Source organism: Osmerus eperlanus, unplaced genomic scaffold, assembly GCF_963692335.1.
Source record: "Osmerus eperlanus unplaced genomic scaffold, fOsmEpe2.1 SCAFFOLD_634, whole genome shotgun sequence".
Taxonomy (NCBI): domain Eukaryota; kingdom Metazoa; phylum Chordata; class Actinopteri; order Osmeriformes; family Osmeridae; genus Osmerus; species Osmerus eperlanus.
The window spans coordinates 1-13,562 of NW_026911680.1; the positions used below are offsets into that span (position 1 = coordinate 1).

General features: G+C 50.2%; 1 long non-coding RNA gene across 1 annotated transcript; it reads left to right on the forward strand.

The window, feature by feature from the left end:
- Positions 1–13,360, forward strand: LOC134016446 (uncharacterized). The gene is made up of 3 exons (XR_009929519.1): positions 1–96; positions 8,071–8,221; positions 13,324–13,360. It is a non-coding gene; the product is annotated as an uncharacterized LOC134016446 (long non-coding RNA).
- Positions 13,361–13,562: the final 202 nt, after the last annotated feature.

Below are 13,562 nucleotides of genomic sequence, written 5' to 3' on the forward strand. Positions count from 1 at the left end.
AAAATAGTTTGGACACCTCAACTGAACATTTGTGGCATATTTAGCTCAAATAGTTTTTATTTTCTTTTTTTCCGTTCATCTGGAATAGTACTACAGGTAAGGGAAATTATATTTAGGCTACAACGGACAACACTTGTTTGGTTGTTATTTACATGGTGCTGGTGGCGTGGCTCTGAATTTGAATTAGAGACTGTATTTACATTTACCACGGCGTGTTTGTGTGTGAGTGAAATGTGAACGATGTTTCTTGGTTGAATTTTACATTAGTTTTCTGAATGATGGAGAGAAGCCGCATCAATTATGTAGGCAGTGCTCCGGAATTAACAGTCACAAAAGGAACTGCAATCTTTAACACATGAGTGGAAAGCACTACTGCCGAAGAACAACAATACAGTTATGGATATCTAGTAGCTTACGAGATACAATCGTCTCAATAGGACACAGCACTGTTAGTTAACAACACTTTGCCAGTTCATCATATTGTATGTGTTGATCGACTAAGCGAAAAACGTGTAATGAAGGGAGTGGGGAAAAGGCTACAAATTTCTTAAATGTGTCCTGCGGTTACCGATACGCCCGGATATAGACTAGCGTAATAACCTGACAAAATACTACAACAATACTAAATGTTTAGTCACGTAAATACAGAGGGACATGATTGGAAGTAGCCTATAACAGACTGTGTGTGAGTCTTGCGTTTTCCAAGTCATATATAATTAGGCTTCAGGCGGTTGATTTGCTCGGTATGGTTAGCATATGCTCGCGCACATAGGTGACCCGCGCTTCGTCTGACTGCGTAGCATTTTGGCACGATTCTCCTTCTCTAGTTTGACTTTTTGGTTGGGCGCTGGGGAATTGAGCCTCGGTAGACAAAACAGTTGGCTCTCGGCAGGCTCGAGGTAGATGTGAAGAGTATCTTTTTAAACATGTAGGAGAAATGCAGGCGGGAGTGGATGGAGGCAAGAGGGATAAACGTGTGATGTTGGCTATGTAACGTACTACAGGCAATCTTACTTATCCTAAACCTTTTCAAAAACAATCTCATAAATACACGCTTACGTGTACAAAAAAAATAAAAAAATATGCATGAAACAATGATTTGTATAAGTAAAAAGCAATGTGACAGCAGTGAGTTGAGAGGACGGCTTGGAAAGCGGAAAGGACTTTGGCGCACAGTGTTTGACGGCGGAGCTGTCCGTGGTGCTGGATCGAGCTCGTGCTCCGACCGGTTGGCCTCGTGCGAGAGGAGCCGATTTCTACTCAACGTTGAAAAACAGATACAGTTGTTTAGTGTAGATATGCGATTATTAGACTTGATCGAAAGTCGTCTTTCATTCAGACAATGCATTAGCACTCCAAAGATTTAAAACAAGCCATAAACAAACTATTGTAAATACTTTAAATCCTAAATAGATTTTTAGGCATTTACATCTCTACATTACACATACATGTATCTTTCTGTCTCCTATGATCAATTTCACCGTCCTCCGTAGCTACCAAACACTTCAGCGACACCGGAAAGCAACTCCGTGATGTGTTTGCAGCTGGCAATCTATCCATGTCACTAACTTAGTGCCGCCCGCGAGTGAGAGCGTTAGGGCCTGCGGCTTGCGCTCCTCCATAGATAACTGTCGAGAGTTGCTGTGCCATGGCAGAGACGGTATGATATGATGAGTCATGCAGACTGTCACTCGACTTTTTAGAGTTCCATCGAAGCTTTATCTTGACTCCCTACCTCTCCCTCTCTTTCTCTCTCTCCCTATCAATATCTCCCTCTCTCCCTTTCTCTCTCTCTCCCTCTCTCTCTTGCTCTCTCTGCCTATTGGGGGATCTATGTTTGGTGTGTAAAGTAGATTTTCTCTTGGCCTACGGTACTGTTTGGTGCTTGATGGCATAAAGGAGAAAAGGGGTCATGATTTGACCTGAGGTAGATCATTTAGGAGGATCCAGAAGTGGGTTTCATTATAGAACGTTTCCATACGCCAGGCTTGTCTTCCGGGCTGTCGTAGGTCATGATCGTTTATGTATCTAGGCTATAAACGCAGCCGTAGACCGGCGCCGGTATACCCGCATCTTGGTTTATTATATTGGTGTTTTGAAGATTTGCATTATATTTTTATGGCGAATTGTATTTTATTACGACCAACCAATATCAATGAGTGAATTACCAGGTGATTTATGTGGTTGTAGTGAGAGAAAGGAAAATAAATCATTACAATGAAACAGTTTAATAAAAATCTGTCCGCAGGCATAAATAAGTGACGGCTAATTTCAGACCAAACTCTCCAGAACAATCTCCACATTATTTACATTTATCAGAGTATTTTCCTCCATTGTTGATGTTTAGTATTTTGTTAGCATTAGGTCTGTGAGTCGTGCACTGCTGTAAGTATAAATACGATGACTCAAACCTAAGTTATTAAATCCCATTCTAGATTCACAATTCCAATGAGCTAGACTGGATTATGTGTGTATTCAGCTGATGAAATGTGGACAGATTTACACACACACACACACACACACACATATACACACACACACACACACTACTGAATTACCGACAAGTATGAGTATTGTGGCAGCGTCCGCAACGAGAATGTCTTGATTTGTAAGCGTCAGCTAGAGCTTATTAGGTTTTCCAGCGCACTGTTCCCGGGCTCAGCGCTGCGTTCATGCTCTGAATAGTGGCGACGGAGCTTCACTTGAAATTCAGATCACTTTTTGTTGAACTTCTCTGCTGACCTTTTCCGCCGCTTCGCATTTAGAACGTCAGCGCTTCGTGGGCACGGCCAGCGCTGTTTAGAGCAAACACCCTAGACCGGCTCTGTGTCTGAACTGGAGCTGTATCGCAGCAATACTCGGAGGAGAGTGAAGCACAGAAGGTTATAGCGGGGTTACACTTCAAATGTAATATCTTTGCTTCGCTACTGTATGGGTTTATTACCAAGGACTGCTTGTCATTCACTTCCTGTTTCTCTGTCTACTTCCTGTCGTGTGTCAGGATTACCTGGTTATAAGGCTGAGTCTCTGCACCTTCTTACCCTGCTGTTTAAGCCGTGTCATACATCCCACAGGACCTGCCCAGCGCGAGACTGTCACTGCGTGTGTATGATTGGTGTGTTTTGTGGTTTTAGTGTGTGTGTCCTTTTGTGAGTGCGTAGGCCTACTTGTATATGGCTGTGTGTTTGTGGCAATGTATGTATGTTTGTGTGTGTACGTGTGTAATGCTCTGTGTGTGTGTTTGTGTGCGTGCGGCAGTGTGTGTATGTGTGTATAGGTATGTGTGTTTGTGTGTGTAGGTATGTGTGCTTGTGTGTAGGTATGTGTGCTTGTGTGTAGGTATGTGTGCTTGTGTATAGGTATGTGTGCTTGTGTGTAGGTATGTGTGCTTGTGTGTAGGTATGTGTGCTTGTGTGTAGGTATGTGTGCTTGTGTATAGGTATGTGTGTTTGTGTAATGCACTATGTGTGTGTGTTTGTGTGCGTGCGCGAGTGTGTGTGTGTTTCCCTACCCAACATGCAGGAGGTGAGCTTAGCTCTCACACCCCAAGGCTACAAACCTGCTCAGAGAATCTTGTCAAAAGGAAGGAGGTATCACCAGAGACATGGGAGGGGGGGGAGGGGGGGGAGGAGAGAAAAATAACTGAGAAGAGGAGAGGAGGAGGAATGGGCCAGGGAAAGGAGAGGAGGAAGGGAGGAGGTGAAGGAGAAGAGGAAGGGAGGAGGAGGAGGAGAAGAGGAAGGGAGGAGGAGGAGGAGAAGAGGAAGGGAGGAGGAAGAGAAGAGGAAGGGAGGAGGAAGAGAAGAGGAAGGGAGGAGGAGGAGAGAGCGGAAGGGAGGAGGAGGAGAGAGCGGAACCTCTTCAGTTGAAGAGACAGGAGTGTACTAGCTCTGTATTGAGTATACATGTCCTATTACCAGGCTTGCCTAGCCTGCAGCGTCCCAGGGTAGATAAAGACTGGCAGAGAGGAGGTGTCAGACAATAATTAATAGTGAGCTCTTACAGAGAGAGAACCACTACTAAGGAGCCTACAGGCTGGTTGGGTTTCTGGATGCAGGACTAGCTGACAGAGCCTGTAGTGAAGACAGAAAGCAATATGTTTGTAAAGCTTTTCCTGACAAACTCACTTTCCCGTGGACTTGTGCTGTCGGAGGATTGAGGGATTAAACGAGGGAGGCTGGACTTGAGCGAATCCGGTGTCAGGAACCAGAGAGACTTTTTAACGATGAGTTGGTTTCCTTGGTTTCAGAGCACAGGCTGTTGAGGCGTGGAACCAGGTGCGTGGAACCAGGTGCGTGGAACCAGCTATCAGGTTCTCAGGAGAGAACCCCCGGGTACCTCAAGGTCCCTGTTCTCTGAGCGGTGCAGACCGACCGGAAGCTTCTGCTGTTGTGTGGCGTCCTGTCAGGCTTGTCTCCTCTTCAAGGTCGTGTTTTATAAAGCTTGGTGTAAGTCTGCCAGGCGGTTCACGACCCTTATCTCGCGCCGGCGAGTAAATCCACCCTGGCTACACTCCGTCAGGACGGTGCTGGCGTTTATCATCACGGCTTTGTCGTATAAACTTCCTGGATGGATTAATCTCGCTGGCCGGGCGTCGTTAAGATTGGGGAGCGGGGATGGGGGGAGTTGGATGGGAGGGCAGGGGAAGGGGGGAAAATATGATTTTTTTCTCTGCCTGCTGCTAACATAGAGGTTGATTCCAAGTCTCCCCACTTGCCTTACCCCCTCCCGCACCCCCCTTCCCCCCGCCACACACACACACCTGCCTCCCCAGGAAAAGGCAAGCCGCCCGACAACTAAATACGAAACGCGGAAGTCGTCCAAGTGTTGTGAAAACAATATGGCAGAGTAGGAGGGAGAGAGAGAGAGAGAGAGAGAGGAGGGGGATAGGAGAGGGAGAGAGAGAGAGGGGAAGGAGGGGAGGCAGGTGTCGGAGCCTCCTCCTATGAAGACATCAGTCAGTAACAACCCTGTTTGGAAGCGCTTCAGACCCTAAATAAATGAGCGATATTTCACCACATGTCTCTCTGGCTCCCTATTAACAAACACAAGAGGAAAAGCCACCCTCATCCTCCACACACCACCCTCCACACACCACCCTCACCCTCCACACAGCACCCTCACCTCCACACACCACCCTCACCCTCCACACACCACCCTCATCCTCCACACAGCACCCTCACCCTCCACACAGCACCCTCACCCTCCACACACCACCCTCATCCTCCACACAGCACCCTCACCCTCCACACAGCACCCTCACCCTCCACACAGCACCCTCACCTCCACACACCACCCTCACCTCCACACACCACCCTCACCCTCCACACAGCACCCTCACCCTCCACACAGCACCCTCACCCTCCACACAGCACCCTCACCCTCCACACACCACCCTCACCCTCCACTCACCACCCTCACCCTCCACACAACCAGGAAGAATGCTGCATCTAGTGTCTCTCACAGATGTTATCTCTCCTCACTCCGCGCTCTCCTCCTCTTCCTCCCCCCCCCCTTCCTCCTCTTGAAATATTCAGTGCCTTGCAGGGGAAACGTGCTGGAGAGAGAGTAACTGTCGCAACAGGCCTGTGTCATTTATAATCACGACAGTCAGGTCGGCGGTGGAGAGGGAGAGAGACAGAGAGAGAGGGAGAAAGAATGAGAGCGGTAGCGAGAGAGAGAGTCAGAGATAGCGAGTGTGGGAGAGACTAGCGTGAGAGATAGAGCGTGAGAGACGGTGAGAGACAGAGAGAAAGTGAGAGAGTGACTGTGAGAGAGAGAGAAATAACCAGATCGTGTGCATTAGTCTGGCAGCTTGGCTGGTGGCCCTGGCCATTGTAAAAAATCTGCAGGGAGCCGCAGGCAGAGCTAGCCGAGCTCCGATGACAGGCAGAGCAAGCCGAGTGCTGATGACAGGAGTATGAATGAGAGGGAGAGACTGGCCGAGAGATGAAATGAAGGGTGAGGTTTGTGCGCTGTAGCTTGGCTGTCAGGAGAGAAATTCACCTTGACGCTGCGCTGCATGACATTACCTTGCCTTTCGACTTGCACAACCTATATGGTACATCTGCGAGATATTCCACCTCGGGAGCGTTTTTTTGCGTGAAGGAATGAAGTCTGTTGTTGTTGAACTCCACAAAGATTTTTTTTTTAAATAAATTTTGGTTGGGTTACCGAGTTGAATTGGCGTTGGTGGTAACACAATGTTTAGAGGTGAGACTGGTGGCGTTCAGAAAGGCTCGATGTTGCGTCTCAGGTAACACCACCTGTTACACCTGGGGTCAGTTCATCCCTGTCACTATTACCTGCTTTCCAGACATGATCAAATGAGGATTATATTTTCTGTAGAGCAAGCAATGTCATACAAAAGTGCGTATTTGCAATTTGTAATGCAAAGAATCCCACATTCCCTGAATGTAAATCCCAGATTTACATGAACGGGTCGTTATGAAACTCAGCAGAATCCTGAACGACCCGTTCATCTGAATCAGGTGTGTCTAAAACATACCTCAACCCAACCACCTCTACAGTAGTAAAGTGTGTGTGTGTGTAGCTGGTGGGGTTAACATGTGTGTGTGTAGCTGGTGGGGTTAACATGTGTGTGTGTAGCTGGTGGGGTTACTGTGTGTGTGTAGCTGGTGGAGTTAACATGTGTGTGTGTAGCTGGTGGGGTTAATGTGTGTGTGTAGCTGGTGGAGTTAACATGTGTGTGTGTGTGTGTCGCTGGTGGGGTTAATGTGTGTGTGTGTAGCTGGTGGAGTTAACACACAGAGTCACACCATCAGTGCTGATCCAAAGTCACCTCCAAACAGCCAGCCGCTTCCTGTCTGCAGACGCCAGCCAGATGGAGGTCTCTATACACACACGTGTGTGTGTGTCTGCGTGTGTGGATAAGTGTAGTTTGTGTGTGTGTATATAGATGTGGTGTGAAGTGCGTTCGTGCATAGGTGTGTGTGTGTGACTGTGTGCAAGGTCCAACCTCAGCCAGGCAGGCAACAAACAACTGGGTGTAGTTCTTGGCTGTGTGCTGGGCCTGTGTGCTGTTCCTGTGTGCTGGTCCTGTGTGCTGTTCCTGTGTGCTGTTCCTGTGTGCTGGGCCTGTGTGCTGGGCCTGTGTGCTGTTCCTGTGTGCTGTTCCTGTGTGCTGGGCCTGTGTGCTGTTCCTGTGTGCTGTTCCTGTGTGCTGGGCCTGTGTGCTGGGCCTGTGTGCTGTTCCTGTGTGCTGTTCCTGTGTGCTGGGCCTGTGTGCTGTTCCTGTGTGCTGTTCCTGTGTGCTGGGCTTGTGATACAGGACAGAGCATGACAGCTCCAGGCCCAGGACTGGAAGAAACGCTGTCTTTTACGTCAACGGAACTTCACTTTACACTAAGTTTACATTCACTAGGGCACTTCCATGTAGCTACCAGCTGCATCGCTGAACTGCCATCTTTTTCACCCAGCCCCTGTTAGCTGTCTGGTGACTTTCAGCTGCTTAACATGCCTTAACATCTCCCCCCACCGACGAATCTGTAAGTGGACCCGGAAGAGGGGGTGTCAGGGAGGGGGTGTCAGGGAGGGGGTGTCAGGGAGGGGGTGTCAGGGAGGGGGTGTCAGGGAGGGGGTGTCAGGGAGGGGGTGTCAGGGAGGGGGTGTCAGGGAGGGGGGAGGGGCTGTTGGGGACCAGAGCATGGCCTCAGTAGCACATTAAGAGACTGACTGGCAGATCTCATTTGGTGATTAATTTCACAAGGTTGAACTCTCCTCTGAGGAGTCGCTGGCCCTTGGCCCGACAAGGGCTATCTCTGCTTCCAACCCGTCACTCTGAGTGTGTGTGTGTGTGTAAAGAGAGTGTGTGTGTTTGTGTGTCGATCTCTATGTGAGTGTGAGTGTGTGTAGCCTCTGTTCTAAAGGGAAGCAGGGAGATGTGCCTAGCAGCCCACACAACTCGTGTCTTCTTGGATTTGATTGGGTCAGGCGAGTGCCAATTAAGGACATTAACCAATGGGCCGCTGTCAGTTCTCCATGGGCCGGCCCGACCAAAACTGACTCCACCACAGTCTGGTGATGACCTGTGTGTTTGTGTTTCCCCAGCAGGTTGCTGATGGCGTGGTCGTGTGTGTGGGCAGTGACGGTCCTCCTGGGAGCGTGCTCTGTGTGGCCGCTGGCTGACGGCTGGAGGACCAGAGGCCTGGACACAGCCAACACCACCACGACACACACACCTGCGGAGCCCCACACCAGGGTAAACACACACACGCACACATATAAACATACATTCAACCTCTCTAGTCCTTTTGTTTCTCCCTCTCTCTCTCTCTCTCTCTCTCTCTCTCTCTCTCTCTCTCTCTCTCTCTCTCTCTGTCTCACACACCCAGACACACACAATTACCTCTCTCTCCGCCAATCTTTCCCCCCTCTCTTCCGATCTGTCACTCCCATCCCTGCCTCGCGTCTCCGTAAAGGTCTCTGTCTCTCCATCTGCCTCTCCTTCATACCGTCCTGACAGCACATCCCTCCACCACAGTGTTTGACCGGATGCTTTCTGTCTGGGTTAGACAGCCGACACGACGGTGTTCTCCTCCTGAACAGTCGGGGGCTTGGATTTTCCTCTCAAGTCGGCGCTACTGGAAGTCACCTCTCGGAGAGTTGTGTGGCCGATGTGCCCAGCGGAGAAGGAGGTGGTGTGTGTGTGTGACATTCCTTTCACTTTCTGACTTTGAGAGATTACACGCACACACACACACACTTAAATGCTACACACATACTCACACTCAAACACTACACACACACAGACTCGCATTCCAATGCCACACACACTCCAGCTACAGACACACACTAAAATGCTACACATACACACACACTCCCGCCACTCACACACACACACTAACAGTCTCCCGCTTCGCAATTCTTCGTGAAATGAGTTGTGCTCTCCTCGTCGCTCACAGCACGGCTGCTCTCGGCGTGCCAAGCTGGCAGCGCGTGGAGAACACCAGCGTCAGGGCGCTTTTGTTCCTGCATCCCCCGACAGAACCAGGCCGCCCCGGCCAGCCTGCCAGGCCGCCCAGGCCAGCCTGCTGGAGGAGCCGGCGCTTGGCAGGCGCATTTAAAGTCCAGCCTCAGGTGGACAGGAGAGATCTGCAGCACGAGCCGGCAGGAATGTGAAAACCACTCCAGCTTGTTTGTGTCCGTCACACACGCTCACACACACACACACACACACGCTCACACACACGCTCACACACACACACACACACACATACACACACACACACACACACACACACACACACAGACCGCACACATGCTCACTCTCTCTCACACACACCCTGTAAGGGAACAGAGTTTGGGAAACTCACTTTGGGAAACAAACATAGTAGTAGCTAGATACCTGTGCTTCCTGTGAGGAGCTGCAGGCGGCCATCTTGGCACAGCTATGGAAGGGGACGTGATGTGGGCTGACAGATATGGTGTAGCAAGGCGACCATCTTGGTAAGGTCATATCGACCTCTGTCTCTCCCTCACCACATCTCCTTCCCCCTCTCTCTCCTTCCTTCCTTCCTTCCTTCCTTCCTCTCTCTTCCTCTCTCCCTCCTTCCTTCCTCTCTCCCTCTCTCCCTCTCTCCCTCTCTCCCTCTCTCCCTCTCTCCCTCCCTCCCTCCCTCCCTCCCAAACTTCTGGCATGGTGGCACCCTCCAGCACAAAGCTTTATTTCCAAATCCTATTCACAGTGTCTCCCCCCCTTCCCCCCCCCCCCCCCCCCAGCTTCAGGATTATAAACAGACTGCAGCACAGGAGAGCAGAGAGAAAACAAACTAGAGAGAGAGAAGAGTCGGGGGGGAGAGAGAGCAAAGAGACGTTAGACAGAGGAGAGAAAGAGAAAATGAGTGAGAGGCAGAGACTGAAATAAGTAAATACAATTTAAGAAAATTACTCTCTACAATCACCTGGTTATCAGATACTTATGAAGTCACACCATTAGAATGGATAGGGACCCATCTTTTCGACTAAGCAGCCTTTGCAGAAGTCATTAGGCAGCTGTGTTTGGGCAGATAGCAGGAGAGAACGCGAACACTCACATCTCTATTGAGACAGATCAGAAAAGGCATGCTGTCTGAATGCGAACGAGACTTGAATCTCTCCCTGCGTCTTCGGCGCCCAGGGCTTAGCGTGTGTTTGGGATCGGAGATGGACCCTGGCTCATGACAGACAGCCAAGTCACTTTGCTAGTGACTGAGATGTGTTATTTGAGTTAAGAATACTCCTGAACACCTTCACCGACAGGAGACACTTAATAACAGCAACAGAGCTGTTCAGTAAACACACTTGTATGCTAATAAGTTGTTTTTCTCATTAATGCAAATGAGTGTTTATAGATTTCATATTAAAACACAATTACCACTGGGGCTGTTATTTTCAAAATGAGACAAGACTCCGAGCACAGACCAGAACTGAGCACCTTAGCCACGCTAGTGTAGAACTAGCACACCTCCAACTACAGGAAGTGTGTACTCTACAGGAAGTGTGTACTCTGCAGGAAGTGTGTACTCTACAGGAAGTGTGTACTCTGCAGGAAGTGTGTACTCTACCGGAAGTGTGTACTCTACAGGAAGTGTGTACTCTGCAGGAAGTGTGTACTCTACCGGAAGTGTGTACTCTACAGGAAGTGTGTACTCTACAGGAAGTGTGTACTCTGCAGGAAGTGTGTACTCTGCAGGAAGTGTGTACTCTACAGGAAGTGTGTACTCTACAAGAAGTGTGTACTCTGCAGGAAGTGTGTACTCTACAGGAAGTGTGTACTCTGCAGGAAGTGTGTACTCTACCGGAAGTGTGTACTCTACAGGAAGTGTGTACTCTGCAGGAAGTGTGTACTCTGCAGGAAGTGTGTACTCTGCAGGAAGTGTATGAGCACACATAATCAGGATTAATGGCTCCCATTAGACATGAGCTACGGCTGGTGAACAGAGATATAAGCAACGTTTGACACGTAACATATTACATGTTATGATAATAAAGTATCAAATCCTGGTCAGGGGACAGCAGCGCTGGGGGAGCAATCAGGGTTGAGACTCAGGGGGCGTGTTTTCGAGTGAGGAGTCCTCATGGTGTGAGGTTGGTTTGATGATCTGAGGACTCCAACCCACAGAAGACCTTGTGTATCTCAGAAATGAGACAGAAGAACCATCTTAAGAGGATGAAAGTGCTGCGTAGACTGATCACCACCGGGCACACATCAAACAGGACGGGCTCTCCACACGATTTTCGTTTTCCAGGGCGGTGAGGATCGACGGTGTCGCTGGCTGTCTCTCTGTTTCCCCGTCTTCACCATGGTGTTTTCTCTCTCTCATTTAATGCCTGCAGTCACTCTAGCTGGCACAGGTATCTGAAGCTCGCTCTACCAACACGGAACCCTACTGGTTTACATTAGAGAGAGGGAGGGAGGGAGGGCGAGAAAGGGAGAGAGAGAGAGATGGGGAGAGGGTGAGAGAGAGTAGGAGAAGAAAGAAAGAGAGAGAGATAAAAGGAGAAAGACTGAGAAATGGAGTCAGAGAGAAGAGAGATATAACATGTGGAGGTGTGAATGAGAGTGCCTTCCCAGCAGCCTCTTCTCTACACAGCAGAACAGAGATGGGGAGGAGAGGGAGGGAGGGGGGGGCGAGAGAGTCCATTCTCTCAGCCTCTGTCACAGCGTGAGCTGATTGGCTGGCTGTTAGAAGCTAGCTTCCTCCTGGAGGACAGTAAGGATGATCATCATGACCAGCTCCCTGTGATGGGACTATAAAATGCACACCAGGATGGAGAGTGTGCATACACACACACTCTCACACACACTCTCACACTCACACACACACACACACTCTCACACACACACACTCTCACACACACACTCTCACACACATACACTCACACAGCAGGCCAGATGCTCAGTCTCTAGGCGTGCTGCCTGGTTGTTCTGTGTTCTACACTACGGAGTGCCACTTGGAAGGGAGAGAGGAGAGGGGAGGGGAGGGAGGAGAGGGGAGGGGAGGGAGGAGAGAACAGAGGAGGGGAGGAGACGACAATCTCCCTCTCTCTCTCTCTCTCTCTCTCTCTCTCTCTCTCTCTCTCTCTCTCTCTCTCTCTCTCTCTCTCTCTCACACACACCCAGACACACACAATTACCTCTCTCTTCGGCAATCTTTTCCCACTCTCTTCCGCTCTGTCACTCCCATCCCGTGTGTGTGTGTGTGCCAGTAGTTGGCGGAGCCCCTGTTCCCAGCTAGCACAACCACACATGCTCTCTTCCTCCCCCTGACCCCTCTGTCTCCCCCCTCCCCCTCCTCCCTCCCGGCGTTCTGGAGGCCTGCAGGGATGTGTGTCTGTCGATGCACCATGTGTCTGTCGATGCAGCACCATCTGTCGGGAGCGTCGTCCTGCTGAACTCTGCTGCTTTCTGGGTGGTTAAAGAGCAGCTTCACACCGACACTGCTGGTTCTCACTGAGCACCTACACCATCCTGACACGCTTACACACGCACCCTGACACGCCTACACCATCCTGACACGCTTACACACGCACCCTGACACGCCTACACCATCCTGACACGCTTACACACGCACCCTGACACGCCTACACCATCCTGACACGCTTACACACGCACCCTGACACGCCTACACCATCCTGACACGCTTACACACGCACCCTGACACGCCTACACCATCCTGACACGCTTACACACGCACCCTGACACGCCTACACCATCCTGACACGCTTACACACGCACCCTGACACGCCTACACCATCTAGACACGCGTACGCATGCACCCTGACACACACTTTACGGCCCACACCCCAGCACACATGCACACAGATACCAACACGCACATATACACACACGCACTCCTGCACACACACACACACAACACCTGACATCCTCTGGGGCCGGCGGCCATGCTGGTTCTCAAGGGCAAGGGTGTGTGTGTGTGTATTCTGTGTGTGTGTGTATTCTGTGTCTATTCGCGTGTGCGGGACTCATGCAAGGCCAGGTGCACTCGGGGACGGTAGGAGAAAGCTTTTCCTTGTCCCAGCACGCCGGTCAACCAGAATATATTTCCACCAATCAGCACTTGTCTGTTGGGTGCTGGCACTCCATATATGGCAAAAGAGGTGGCTTGGTTGCTACACCATCACTGTGGCAACAGTACTATTGACGAATCAGAATAGGGAGCAAAGAAGGCGGGCGATTTGTAAACGTTGATGTGTTCCATACTCAGTTCATTCATATTTCTGACTTTTGACATTATGCACCGTGGAGGTTGTGTCTGGAGAACCCCTTAATGACGCCGTCTCTTTGTTGTGTCTCTGCAGGAGAAGGCGTCCGCAGAAAGGAGCGGACCGCACGGTGAGTACCACGGCTTCACTCTGCTGGGACGGAGGAGGGGGTGTGCAGGGCTGCTGGCAGAGCTGGGGCTGGGCTAGAAGTACGGGATGGAAATGCCTCAGCCCAGCTTACCTGCAACCCGTGGCTGTGCACACGCGCACACACACACAAACACACACACACATTACAAACACAGATTTGCATTCCCTGTTGAAAGAAAAATGAG